The sequence below is a fragment of the Rattus norvegicus genome, chromosome 2, assembly GCF_036323735.1.
Source record: "Rattus norvegicus strain BN/NHsdMcwi chromosome 2, GRCr8, whole genome shotgun sequence".
In the NCBI taxonomy this organism is placed as follows: domain Eukaryota; kingdom Metazoa; phylum Chordata; class Mammalia; order Rodentia; family Muridae; genus Rattus; species Rattus norvegicus.
Genome location: NC_086020.1, coordinates 46,902,093 through 46,916,422, shown reverse-complemented (window position 1 = coordinate 46,916,422; position 14,330 = coordinate 46,902,093). Strand labels below are relative to the sequence as shown.

The window sequence follows — 14,330 nt, the reverse complement described above, 5'->3', positions numbered from 1 at the left end:
CACGTAAGTTATAAACAAGACACTGACCTTGTGGCAATCCGTGCATCCTGTTTTCAGCTCTCCCGTTTAAACTGGACATGTGTGTAGATGTGTGTGCGTGCACATGTGTTATGCTCTCTTGGACATGTGTGTACATGTGTGTGCGTGCATGTGTGTTATGCTCTATATATGTTGTTGCTATGTAGGTTTTTGTATCACAGGATGACAGTGAGGATCTTAAGTTGCCAGTTCATAGGCACCCCACCTCCCGCACTGCTCTCCTATCCCATCCCTGCCCTATAGCAGCCGCTAACTAATATGTCCTTGGTTAAGTGTTCCATAAATGGATGCATACAGCTTATCCTTCTGGAAACGCCACTGCACTCAGCAGAGCCAAGGGAGCCCAGCTCTATTGTCTGCTTTTGCTAAGAACTTTGCAGCCGTACTCTTTTCTCTTTGTCTTTTGTTCTTACATGGGGAAGCTGACGAGGACGCACACATTCTCCTTCCTCAACCACATGAACCCCATCCCCTAATCACCATAAAAAAATCTGAAGCTATTTCCTTTTCCCAACTTTCAAGCCATTTTGCGGTTTACTTGAGAAGCCTGTCCAGTTGTCTGCTGAGAACCATAAACCTTCCTCTTCCTTCCTGACAGAGGCAAGGCACCACCAAGCATGGGCATTTGAGCTAACCCGTATGTGGGAGACGAGCCTGCATTAGTAGGACGGCTGCAGGGTAGCTTGGCTCCCTGAGTTTCCAACCAAGCTGCTGCACATTTCAGTTCTGAGTGGATTTCGTGGTATGTGTAACCATTTGCCTGCGGAAGGACACTCTCTTCTCTTAGGGTTTTTAACATTTGCAATCAAAGCAGCTGAGAGCCTCCAGCACAGTTTTTGCTATTGTTGTTGTTTTGTTTTTATAAGAACATGGGGGTAAATAGGTAAGAGCACAGTGCCTTTTAAAATGCAGAGCCATCTAGTTGGCCTAATGTGTCTTTTTAAATGCATGTATTTTAATAAATCACAGTGCTATTTTACAGGGCAGCACAATTCATCTCCCCTTTGGTGATGGACGAGGGATTTGCTTCTCTGTTTCTCACCAGCATTTGGGCTGTGTTCTTTCTCTGTTTCAGTCTGTCTGAAGGCACATGTAATATCTCAGTTTAAGCCATCTTTCTCCAATGACTGATGGGATTGAACACATCTTCATGTGCTTACTTGTCCTCTGTGTATCTTCTTCAGTAAACTCTTTATATTTTGAACCATGTTTTCTTGTCTCCCCTCCATGCAACTATGTTTTTTCCTTTCAGGTGCTGGACACTGAAGCTAGAGCATACTAAGTAAGCATCCAATCACTGAGCTGTGCCTTCCGCCGGAGCCAGGCTGTAACCTGTTTATGAATTTGCCAGTGCTCACTAGAATGTGGAAATAGTCTACACTGTTTAAATTCCCCTTGCTTGCTATGAAGTTGGTGTGGAAACAAGATCATTGAAGAAGGAGAAATTGCTGGTACGTGTGTGCAGATGTACTTGTTTATGAATGTAGCATACAATGTATACTTGCATATGAGTGTATTAATATTAATCTTAGTTCCCTTTATCCAAGTATGCAAGGATAATGACATTTTAAGTTCATCTGAATGACTCTTCTAAAGTAATGGGAAATTCAGACTCAGCCACTGGTGTCTACTTTCTGTTCTCCTACTTGTATAACAACCCCGGAGTCTTATTAAGTCCTGCAGCTTTTAAGGGAGGTCACTCTAGTCACCCAATGTGGGTCCATATTGTTTTCCATTAAAGCACTAGCCAGTGGTTAGCACCCAAGTGCTTCATATACTGGGCAGCTCAGCTGTAAATTCCCCATTCTTTAGAGAAGAGAGCCTTGAGGGAAGTTGGGAGGAGCCTGCTTCTCTGTAACCAAAAGCCTGTGAACTCTTACAGAATTCTCAGTGCATTGGAACTTATTGTCTTTATAGTAACATGCTGTAGCAGACCAATCCAAAATGGTAACCTGAAGTCGTAAGTGGCTATTTGGGTGCTTGAACTGTGGCTAGTACCAAAAGGAATTTAGCTTTATTTTCCTTTTGGGACAGGCTTTTACTATGTAGACCAGGCCTATTTCACAGGAACTCACCTGCCTCTGCCTCCCAAGTGCTGGGATTAAAGGCATGTGCCACGGTGCCTGTCTAGGAATTGATGTTTTAATTGCTCTGAATTTGAGGTTTAAGAGCAACTATTGCAATGAGCAGTACATCTCAGGGTGGGGACTGCCACATACCTGTTCGTAGATGTCCTTCTTTTTTGGTTCTCTGGTCAACTAGAAGGCATCTCTTTTCCTTTATTAAAATACATTCTATCTCTTAAGATAGGAATTATCGCTATGATGATATTAATTTCCAAAAGACTAAGATTCTCAAATCTATTGTTTGCTGCATTCTCCCAAACTACTTAAATGTCAAGGGGGAAGGCTACCAACATTAAACTGAGAAAAAGAAAAAGGAAAAAGAAAAGAAACAAGCACCAGTTAATAGTTTAAAACATCGGCACATTACAGTGATATAGGCTTAGTGTGTGCCAACCCTTCATATAAGCTTTCCTCTAGAGCAAGAGTAGTACTCTGCAGTTTGCCAAAACATTGACTAGCTCACATGGCTGACTATGCTGCTTCCTTGCTCTGGAAGCAGTCAGGCAAAGCTTGAGAAAGTGATCCAGTGGGACCTGAGGGTGGGTCACAGTTTGTTTTGTTGAATGCTCTACAAGGCAATGCAATGTGGTTTACAGACATTGCTTATGTCTTGGCCAAGAGCAGAGCTTCTGATAGTTTCTTTCTTGGTCATGTTTTTAAGCATGCATAGAAGAATATCCAAATGAGTCATTTGCATATGGTCACTTTGGTATATTATCAGAGTATATTAATTAGAATTGCTTTATAGTTAGCTTTTTATCTACTAATAGAAGAACTCAACCTTCAAGGCACATTAGCATTCTAAATTGCAGAGTGGGTAATGGGCAGACATTAATAGAGGAAAATTAATCCCTTGATAAAACTGATCTCAATACTTCAGCAGCTACCTTATCAGATGTACAAGCGTCTACATTGCCTGGTCTTTTCTTTGAAGAACAATTGAATTAACAGCTGTTGTGGTTGATTTCCAGGCCACCTTCTACTCTAATTCAGAATGAAATAGATGAATTATTGGAACCATCCTGTATATATCTGACTCCTTCAGATTTAGCCTTTCTTTTGTCTTCTACTTGAGGATGGTCCCATAACTTTTTTTCTTTCTGGGTGCTGAGAAGTCTCTAAGTCTCAGCCTGCTTTTCTTCTCTCGATTACAATTGCTTCCCCAGGCTTGTTATAAGTAAATGCATCTCGGTTAGTTTGTAATGTCTTTAGGCTACCCTCTGCCCATCCTCTAGTAGTCTTAAATCTAATGCCTTGGCCTCCCCAGTAGAACACACCACTCCTATGTTCCTCTCTAGACTTAGAGAGAACAGTTACCATTTCCTGACCGATGGCTTGGATCCTTCCATCCAAAACCCTGCGTGGTTTGCCTTCTGAATCCCCTGCAGGTTATTAACAGTGCAGCCCACTGTTATTTTCCAGTTACTCCTGGTAACTTAATTTTAGATTACTCCAAGTTTCTGAGATGTTGCTTTTAGACGATGATATTTTGTTTTAATTTTATGTACTTTTTAAGGGTATACTAACTCTATACAATAGCTTGGTGTTTTTGAACATTTTATGGCCACAAAGATCCATTCTGATTATAGGCCTCCCCTCTACATTACTCTCTCATTCCAGCTCTCTCCTCTCTGTTTTTTGTCCATTTCTCAAATAGTCCCTTTCTATTCTCTTGTCTTTCCTTTTCAAATCTAGATTACACGTTTGAAAGGAAACATGAGATATCAGTTTCTCCGAGTCTTGCTTATTCTGTCCAACATAGATGATCTCCATGTCTTTCATCTTCTTGAAAATGACGTATTTTTGTTCTTATTTATGGATGAATAACACTCCCAGAACATTTTCCTTATCTACTCATCTGTTGGGAGGTAGACTGATTCCACCTCTTGACTAATGTGAATATGTAAAAAACACAGCTGAGTAGCAATCTCTGTGGTAGGCTGACCTAGATCCCTCAGGGAATGTACCCAGGAGTGCCGTATCTGGATCATGATCTCGGTGGCTAGTGCTGTCAACTTGACAAATCTGGAGTCTCTTGGGAGGGAGACTTACTTTGAATGTGCCTGGAGGGTGTTACCTTGCTTATCTTAATTGCTGTGAGGAGATATGCCCACTGTGTGTGTCACCAGTTCCTGTCCTGGGCAGAGAATCCCGAATGTAAGAGTGAAGAAACTGAAGTGAGCACTTGTATGTATGCATTCATTCACTTCTCGCTGCTCTCAACCATGGCTGTGATGCACCCCGCTGCTTCAGTCCCTGCTGTGTTGACTTCCCCACAATGATGGATTGCACCCTGGAACTGTGAGCCAAGTAAACCATTTCTATCTTTAGTTGCTTTTGTCGGGGGTTTTTAATCATGGCAATCAGAAACAGAACTAAAACAGGAAGAGACACTTAGAGTCTTGGCTTAATAATTCCTCCATGGCTGTCATTTGCATAGGCCACCTCCGCGACAAGTCACAGGTTGAGACCCTCTAGAGTGGGTATTTGTGGGATCACTGCAGGTGGCATGCACTACGAGACAGGGTTTGAGTGTTGAAATGCCAGACTTTCGGGAGGATTGAACATAGCACACCTGAAGTCAGAAAACATGATCCATGACTGTCACAGTTCTCGGGGTGCTGTCACTCAAGAGCCTATGCCAACATGAGCAGTCTCCACAGAACATAGCCATAAATCCACACCATGAATGTCCGTGAAGGCCTCTTTCCTGAGCTGTGGAAGACTGAAGTTGGGTCACCTGTTCTGACTTGGAGTGCTCATGTCCAGTGCAAACTCCTCATGACATTCAGGCCTCTCACAGTGTGGCACCTGATCTTATGGGATCCAGGTGTCTGTATGGTTGACAGGTTTTCTAAGATTTTTATTTTTAGCTGGTTAATAACTAACTAGTTGACTGATAAAAAACTATTATGTAACTAGTCACGCTGATTATAAACCACATTTCGACTGCAGAAACATGGAAACACTGTGGAAATGCAGCATCACATTTTTCTAGAAAGCGTACTCAGAATTTAGCCAGGCCCTGGCTGCCCCAGGGGAAATGCCAGGATCTCTTTCTGTTCTGGGATGAGCCAATTAAGCTATCTGATAGAAGAGTCTTTCCAAGGCCCTTCAAATGACATTGTGTTGGTTTTTATCTCCCAGTCTCAGATGTAAGTAAGCCTTTTCCCCCAAGTTCCTTAGAGACTAACATGATCTCTTCACATTGAGAGCTAAATATGGAGTCGCAGAATGGAGTAACGTACCCTGCCAAAGCGGCCTTCTAAGAAGTTCAGCAGCAAGGACAACCCACAGCAGTGCTTAGCCTCTGCTCTCCTTCGATGGACTCATGGGTCACGGGCTTCCTCCCCACCCTCCCGCTCTGAGCCTTCCCACAGATGCAGCCCTGAACCAGACAATTGCTTTCCTTTGAAGCACATAAAGTCCCGATGAACACAGCCATGTGAAGTCTCCAGTGTAGATAAATTTGTCACTAGCAGCTCTTACGTCTCCCATCCAGTTCCTTGGGGGAAAACAGCAAGGTAAACAGGCCTTTTGTTATTTTTCTAGAAAATAGTTCTTTGGAAAAAATATCACACATCCCTATCCCGCTCATCTCCCTGTCCCTTCATATCAGCCCTCTACCCTCGTACTCCCAACCCCCGAAAAGAAAATAAAAAGCAAAAAATGGAAAGATAAACAAAACACTAAAAACATCTCGTTGTGGAAGCTGTAGTATGTGCGCCCCTCAGTACATCCTTTTGTCCACACTTCTTTACCTGCAAATGTTCATTGCAACGACTCCTTGGTCTGCTTCAAGCCCTCTGGCTTCTGCTATAGCATCTCTTGGATATCTCGTTGTTGCACTGCGTCATGGAGATCCTGCAGCAGGATCCCTTTCACACACTCTAGCAATTCATGGGTGAGGTAGATGTTGGGGTGGGCCAACTCAAAACCCTGAATCTTGGCCTGAGGGGTAGCTGAATTGATCCGCCCAGCAGCCCTCCCACACCCACGAAGGCAAAGTGAGATCTCCAGCACTACCCTGGCTCGCTCACCCAGTGCTGTGGCTGACAAGGGGGCGGGCAGGCTCTCCCTTGGTCCCATCCTCGCTCCCCTGAGCTTCTGCTACCAGGGCTGCGTCTACTGGGCTGCCCAGGTGAGGTGGCAGCCCTGACACTTGATACTCCAGTTGTGGCCCGCTCTCCAGAATGCCACAGCAGGTGAGGGGCAGGGCCAGCTTGTCACAGCTCTTGGACATCACCATGGTCCCAGGGGGCAACCCAGACCAGGGATGTCCACATGGTCTTCAGCGGCAATATCCCCACGGACATCGACCCAGACCCCTGCTGCTGCATGACCACGGACTCAGACGTGGTCCTCAGCAGTAGCGTGTGGCAGTACAGGCTACTCAAAACAGGCTGTGCTTCTCCACTCTCGAATCTCCATCTCTGTCTTCATAATGCTCAAACTGTTCCACTTCTCCTTCTCTGCCCTGTGCCCACCACATATTTAGACACTGTAGTGGCTCCAGCTATGGGTGGGCCAAGTTACTGCTGGGACTCTGAGTGTCTTCCTCGACCTGAACCTTGTCGTTTTGTCATTGTGAATGTCTTTGAAGGCAAAACCGCCCATGGTTCCAGTCACTGGCTTCCTGAAGATGCCCTCCTCAAACCCCCCACAAAGATTCTGGGGGCAGAGATCTCAGGGACATAGAAAATAGGGTTCCCTCTCTCCAAAGTTCTAGTCTAGGAGACAAAAGTTTATCACAAACGAGCCCATGACACCCCACAGGAAAACTCAGAAGACATTGGTTCACATTCTGTCTTACTATTAATAGCTGTGACTCCAGTTGGGTTGAGTCTACCATGAGAAAAGAGAACTCATTCACGGAAGTGGAGGATCATGGGTAGCACTTCAGGGTTAGCGTCTGGATCCAGGTAAAGACAGCAATGGGAGAAACTTCGTCCAGTATGGCAGGCAGCCGCAGAGGACTGTTGGCTGGACTGTTATCTTAGAGATAATGTCTTAAACCTTCTTTACCTCTTAGTTAGTATATCATGCTCCACCTCACCACTGAGACAAGTTGCTTTCTCTGGCTTCTCAAATGGAATCGTGAGTGCTGCTTCTTCCCACGAGGCTGAAAATAAAATAATGTAAACCCACTTGGTGTCAGTTCCCCCTCTGGAATAGAGCGAATGAATGTAGGCTTGTAGAGAGAAGGGATGGAGGTCCACTCATCGCAGGAATGAGAACATCAAATGTTTGAAATTTGCACTGCTTCTCCAGGAGATTAATTCATACCACCACACAGAAACTTCTGGGGATGGAACACATCAGAAGAAACACCCTCACTTACAATTTAGAATATGTCTGAAGGATAATACGTCAACGGGCATGCATGCTAGTGGCTACCAAAGGACATAACATCTTATGTAACTCCCTCTTTAAGCAAAGCATTCTGAATTCAAATTCAGTGTCAAAAGAGCGAAACATCTCTTAATTTGCAACATGGTGGCCCACTGCCCATCGCGGTACAGATCCTAACCCTGAGTAGTGAAAGGGCTCGGGCCCAGATAAGTTTCAGTTAATTGGGCCACGATGGCAAATGATCTCAAACCTTCCAAGAAAAACAAATGAAGAAGTAGCAGAGATGAAAGGCCACCCCAAAGGTGATATAATTGTCTATAAAGCCATTGTTATGTAGGTGATTTTTAATGTCAGCCATTAAAATGTAACCAACTCTCCTGTGACAAGTGCTTTATGTGTCGGGGTGCAATAGACTTTGTATAACCCACTTGTTAAATTTCTGTTTTTCTAGATAAAGAGCAGAAGAAATGTTTTTCCTTCATTTGTCCTCACCTGTCTCATAGAATAAGGTACTTTTGGTCAGGGAAGCAGTTGTCACAGTCAAAAAGTCGGCCAAGGTACATTCACCGAGTAACAATGTCCTGGACCAATAGAGACTGATGTGGAAGCTTCCCAGAGGGAGAATGGGCTTCAGCCAGCAGCCTCAGTCGGCTTTATAGGAAATGAGTCAGGGGAATAAATATACCAATAGCACTTTCTCTTTTCCTCTGGCCAAATCCATCCAGAAGGAAGGGGCTGGGTAGCTCACTGCCGTCTCATCCTCCCAGACAGAGAGCAATGCAGACAGACAGCCTAGAGAACAAAAAGCAGACATCTGACATGAGAAGAGTGATGGCGCTCTACTTCCTGTTCTGCCAAAATGTGAGGCCAGGCGTACCATCTGCACACATCTGCCACCTCGGAGCAGCTTGCTGCCGTACCTACCCCTGCATAAGGGACTGTGTCCCCTCAAACAGGGCTCACAATTAAGAAATGGCCTTGAGTATCAGAAGACACACTGCGATTTTTAAGTGATGGGACAATTTTTAACAAAGGACACAGTGGAATTTTTAAACTCTGGTAAAGAACATAGACTTTTGAAGTTGAATTGCACGTATTGGCATCCTAAGATAGCTTTGAGTCTGTGGGCATGGGAGGTGAATGTTATGGTTTGAATGTGAGATGTCCTGTTAAGGTTCATGCGCTTAAACACTCTGGTCCTGAGTGTCTCGGGTGGGTCTGTTTTGGAAAGTTGTGGAACCTTTAAAAGGTGAAGCCTCACCAGAGGAAGTGAATCACTGGGCACAGGCCTTGAGATTTTATAATCACCCCCCACTTCCTGTCCATTTTAGGCTTCCTATTTTGTAATGGTGTGAGGCGAAGTGTCCTAGCTGCACACTTCTGTTACCATGGAGATGCCTGCAGCCATGCCTTTCCCAACAATAAGCTATGGCTCCTGTAAGTCAAAATTAAACTCTTCTACTTCTTGAAAACGAACAACAACCCCCCCCCCAATTGTCCTGAGGTAGGAGAAAAAGAGGTAGCCTGGGCACATCTGTAACCCTAGCGCTTGAGAGGCTGCAAGACAGTGTCTCAGGGCTGCATAGTGAGTTCTAGGCCAGTCAGGGACTCACGGGGAAACTCTCTTTAAAAAAGCTAGAAGTGGGTTAATGTGTTACCGGCTTGGGCACACATAATGACATAACACAACCTGTGTGGCTTTAGAAATAGAAATTTTATTTTTTCAGAGTTCTGGACGTTAGAAGAGCAGGACCCAGGTGTCAGTAGCCTTGGTTTGCCTTCCTGACTGTGTCTGCGGGTGGGTACCCCTCTATGAGCATGCACCCCTGAGATCCAGTCATACTGAATTGGGGCCTCACTCTTTTTTTATTACCTCATCGAATTAAAATTACCTTTTCCAAGGTCCTCGCTCCGGAGACAGTCGCATTGGAATTTGGAGAGAGGCTGTATATATAATTCAGTCCATAGGAACAGTTGGCTGGAGGGTTTATACCGCTAATGAGCTCTTTAAATACCCGCAGTGTGTAGGCAATTGGAGTAGCCCACAGAACTCCCCAAAGCTCCCCTTATTTTACTTGATTGCTACAACAATATTCCACCCAACCTCCTCTTCCTGGCACTGCATGTCTATTCCTGTCTATCTGTCTCCAGAGACCCCGAGACCCAGGCTCTGACCTTGGTCATTGATTTGCCGACACCCTATCCTGAGAACTTGACTCTAACCTGGCCCTTTGCTCAGTGCGGTGAGTAACGGAGTTCTTTCCGGCATCATGAAGTCACAGTCTCTGTTTCGAATCTGGGGAGTTTGATTTCTACCATTTGTCCTGAGTAGAGCTAGTAGGGATTTATTTGTGGGAGTTTTGATCTAGTGACGTAGTCGTGGGAAAACAGTTTTAAATGCCATTCTTAGTTGAGACTCGAGCTTACCTTTCTAAAATAGAAGTTAGCAGTCATCCATAGTAAATGCGTCTAACCCGGGGAAGTTCTAGGGAGGCAGGGAAAGGACACAGCATCCTGTGTTAAGAATCAGCAAGCAATTGTTATGCGACTTAACAGGGTCAATGAGAAAGAAATCAAGAACAACGCCACCGTTCAGAAAGAAAAGAAAAAAAGATGTAGAAGGTTCACCGGCTGTTCAGGTATCAGAGAAGGGATAATAGCAGAGACCTTCGGCTTCTCATTAAGTCATCCTCCTCATTCCCAATAAGAGGGGTGGGCTGAAGCCAGGCTGCTTGGGAGACAGGAGCTGCTTAGCGTAGCCTCTAATAAAACGCCTTGACCATGCTGCCTCAGAGGCTGTACACAGCTACTGTGCTAAGCTACTCATCCTGACTTTTACTGCGTACCTTCCTTCCATTTCAATTGCTTGGGGTTTTTATAGGAAAAAAAAATTGCCTGTGGGAATTTGACCCCTCCAACTGCCTGGTAATAATCTGACTTGAATAGCAAACACAGCATGGGTTGGTTCTGGGGCAAGCCAGAGAGCATTCTCAGGAGGCTATGGGAGGGGCTGCTCTGGGATGCACAGACAGCGAGAAATTTATCTCCGAAAAAATGACGCTATTTGTGAGAATTTGTGCTATTTATGTCGTAGTGGGAAAACTTAGAAATGTCACTCATACCAAGGTTTGAAGCCAATTTGTTTAAAATAGCAGTCGGCTTTGATATAAAGGCTTTTACCATCAACCAGTGGGCGTATGGAGGTGCTGTTGAACATCTGTATCGAAATATAAATAAGTATCTTTTGAAGGAGGGTCTTCTAATGAATAAATCTAACGTGATTCACTAGCTCGAGCCACTGGAGTGCTAGGATGGCAGATGGAGAAGTCATGCTGTGTATATGCATAAAGTCAGAGGCCCAGCAGATCCGTTCTCTGTTCAGGGTACCGTGCACTATTTACCTGCATTATTTCATGTAATGTTGACAGTCATTTGGGAGGGAAGCATCTACAGAATTTGCAAATGAGAAAACTAGTTCTAAGGGACTGAGTGGCTCTGGAAATTCACATGACTTGTAAATGGTGATCTTATTCCACAGCCTGAGGCTTCATTCCAACTGCAGGACTTGATTTCGTTTTTAAAGTATTTCAGAGGGGTTGGGGATTTAGCTCAGTGGTAGAGCGCTTGCCTAGCAAGCGCAAGGCCCTGGGTCCGGTCCCCAGCTCCAAAAAAAAGAAAAAAGAAAAAATCAAAGTATTTCAGAGAGAGAGAGAGAGAGAGAGAGAGAGAGAGAGAGAGAGTGTTAGGTCCAGGAGTTGGTTCATTCTTTTTCCATCTTGTGGGTCCTAGGGACTGAACTCGGGTTATCAGCCTTGGCTGCTGGTTCCTTTAACAGCTGACCATTTGTCCAGCGCCTGCAGATGACAGTACTTTGAGGTTAAGCTATGTTTGAAGGAGATCAGAATAAGTCTGCTATGCTTTTGCTCAAGCTATAACTAGAATCTTGACTGTCCCCATAAAGGACTTAGTGTTAAAGTCGTAGTCCCTAGTCTATGACAGTGTTGGAAGGTGGAGGACTCTTTACATGGTGGGACTTCCTACAAGTTAGGAAACGGAGGACATGCCCTTGAAAGAGACCGTGGAGATCCGGCCGCTTCTCTCTCTTTTTGCTTCTTAGGACTCCAGGGGGCTCATGTTGCCCCATAATGTCCCACATACAACGATGCAATTGCCTCACAGGGACACAGCAACAGTGGCAGTTGATGGCATGAACCAAAATAAACCTCTGATACTATGAGCTAAAATAAACCTTTTCTATTTATAAATCGAGTATTTCAGGTATTTTGTTATAGTTCTGCAATGCTGACTAACATGGTTTGCTGATGTTCCATTGCCAATGCAAATAATCGCCTTTCTTAATCTCAGTGAAACCCACAAACATACGGGCATTGCTTTTGCTTCTCCCACTGTATTGCGTTTTACATTATAGTTGCAGGCTTACTCCATTTCTAGCAAGAGAATCCTTTCCTGATAGGTGACCTGGGAGTATCTAAGCTGAGGCCTAGGTTACATACCCTTGTTTTCAGGCATGTCTGGTGGCCAGCGAGGCAACAAGATTCACCCAGAAAGCATGAAGAATTCTTTGCTCAAATTTAGGTGGAGTAGAATTCTTGGGCACTGTTCTTTTTTTCACAACACCCTAGAGCACATGCCATCCACTGCAGAGATGAGGTATTGAAACTACGGCAGGGGCCTTTGTGTGGCTCTCAGTGATGGAGAGTTGTAGTGTCATTCCTCATTGCTATACTTAACTGACGGCACGTCTGGGACAAGAGGTCAGCACGGCTCTGAACAGGCAGGCAGGGAAGGACAGGCGGTCCACCTCAAATCTTCTGCGAGGCATCAGTTGGTCTCTAAGGTGACAAGGAGGGAGGACCTAGAAGGGACCACATGGAGGTGACAAGAAAAGATGGTGCTCTTTGTTCACCGAGTGTCATCTGTGTTCCCATATGCAGTTACACAGCCAGGAGTTCCTCAGGAGCTTAGGAGGACCCTGGGAGGCATCTCAAGACTTCCAACACATGACTGGGATTGGGATTTTAAGCCAGATAAATACTGTGATTTTTCTACCAGTGCGCTTTTGATGGGGAAACACAGACAAATCTAAATTTTGAAGGAAGAACCTCATTTTTAGCTTTTGAAGATTTGGAGGAGAAATATGCAAAGCCCAGTAAGGTTCTCTCCAACCTGAGCCTGGGGTGGGGCTTTCAAAGCCTTGGCTCTTCCAGATCTCCTCAGAGGCAATGTTCTTCCTCCCCATGCCTGGAACATTCAGTCAGAACTAACTACTTAGCCTAGGAAAGGAACAGAAAGATCCTTTTAGCCGAGTTATGAGTAAGCAGATCTTTAGAAATGTGCCCACTTCACTGTGAAGAATGTGGCTAGAGAGGACCACAGTGACATAGAAGATCACAGGCAGACAGAAGTCCACGGAGGAGCTGTTAATCTGAAATCTACACGTGTACCTGAATCCACACGTATCAGTCAGCATTTCTCTAAACCAAGCCAACCCAGAGATAAAGAACTCAAATGCAAGTTGGTTCTACCCATCACATGCTGTAGTACAGAGTAGCTACATATCATAACCTACATGCTGTGGTCCTCAGCAGAAGTATCCACGGTGATCACATTTCTTGATTTTCAAGTCATTTCCTATGTCTCTGCTTTATGGCTTTTCATGGCTCATTTGGAGAGACTCGGGCTCCAGTGTGCTGTTAGCAACCCACTGTCTTGGGACTTACTTGAACTCTTGCTCTTTCTAGGGATCAAATACCTCACAGAGGCTCCGTGAGCCAGGCATAATAAATGGATACAGCACGAGTGAACAAAAGAGAAAGCCAGACCCCTGTTCTGTATACTCTGGAGAACCCTGTATACCCTGGAGCAATGCAGAGTCTACACGTTCCTTAGTTTACTACTTCGAGGATATTTTGAAGAGTTTTTTTTTTTTTTTTTTTTACTTCATAACCTCAAGGCCAATGTTTCAGAATTGAACTGCAACTGTGTTGTGCTGTAGCAAGAGATTCATGGATATTTCAGTTACTTCTTAGGCTGTTCAATTTCCTGTTTCATTGACCATCCTTGTCTACCCAGGAACTGCAAGGTTTTTCTAGTAATAGGAACTAAAACAGCAAGAATACTTCCCCTTGATCTTCGTTGAAGTCCCTCTGTCAGGAGGTAAGCAGAAGATACAACCACTGTCTGAATTAGATTCTCACTCCTTACAGCCCATTATGGCTTTACAAAGAGAGGTCCACAGGAAGCCTGAAATAGGCTTTACAGAAAGCAGGGACGTGGCTGTAATTGGGCTTTAGTCCCAGGGAGTTTAGCTTAAGATTTAGGTGAATACAGCCCTGAGTTAAACTCATAGGCTGGAAAGGAGTGTGAGTTGGGGTTTTAGTCTCCACATGTACCGTACCTCAAGTGCCCCTCAGCTGCATGGGATAGGTTTTTCACTCTGTGTGGCATGTTCATGAGCAAGTTTCCATATACCCACAGTCTAGGGTCAGGAAAAGTCTATATCAATTCAGCAAGATTCCGTTGAGTTCTGTTACCTAATTGTTAACAAACAAATGAATCAGCAGTCATTGAGTCAGAGATGAATTTCATGGGCAGTGTGTAAAGGACATGTGCCAGTGTCTTCTCCTTGTCATTGTATCGTCTTTATGTTTTGCCATGGAATTATGACATTGGAAAATCGATGCACCCTTAAGGTCTTCCAAGGGAAGGGAATTTATGAGTGTTTTGTTAAGGGACTGTCTGTCAACTTGGACTCATCAATGTTTCTTCCCTTCTCTACCTGTTTTCTGTTTA

The 14,330-nt window shown here is 44.5% G+C and overlaps 1 long non-coding RNA gene across 6 annotated transcripts in view; it reads left to right on the top strand.

Annotated features, from left to right (window-relative positions):
• Positions 1 to 643: 643 nt before the first annotated feature.
• The window catches only part of LOC120100712 (uncharacterized), a 28,074-nt gene continuing 14,387 nt past the window's right edge, over positions 644 to 14,330 (top strand). For 2 of the 6 annotated variants that reach the window (XR_005500655.2, XR_005500654.2), the window contains exons 1-2: positions 644 to 781; positions 1,292 to 13,694. This is a non-coding gene — a long non-coding RNA (uncharacterized LOC120100712). The remainder of the gene's footprint in view (positions 782 to 1,291; positions 13,695 to 14,330) is intronic. The other 4 variants (XR_005500659.2, XR_005500660.2, XR_005500656.2 and 1 more) reach the window with 4 other exon arrangements.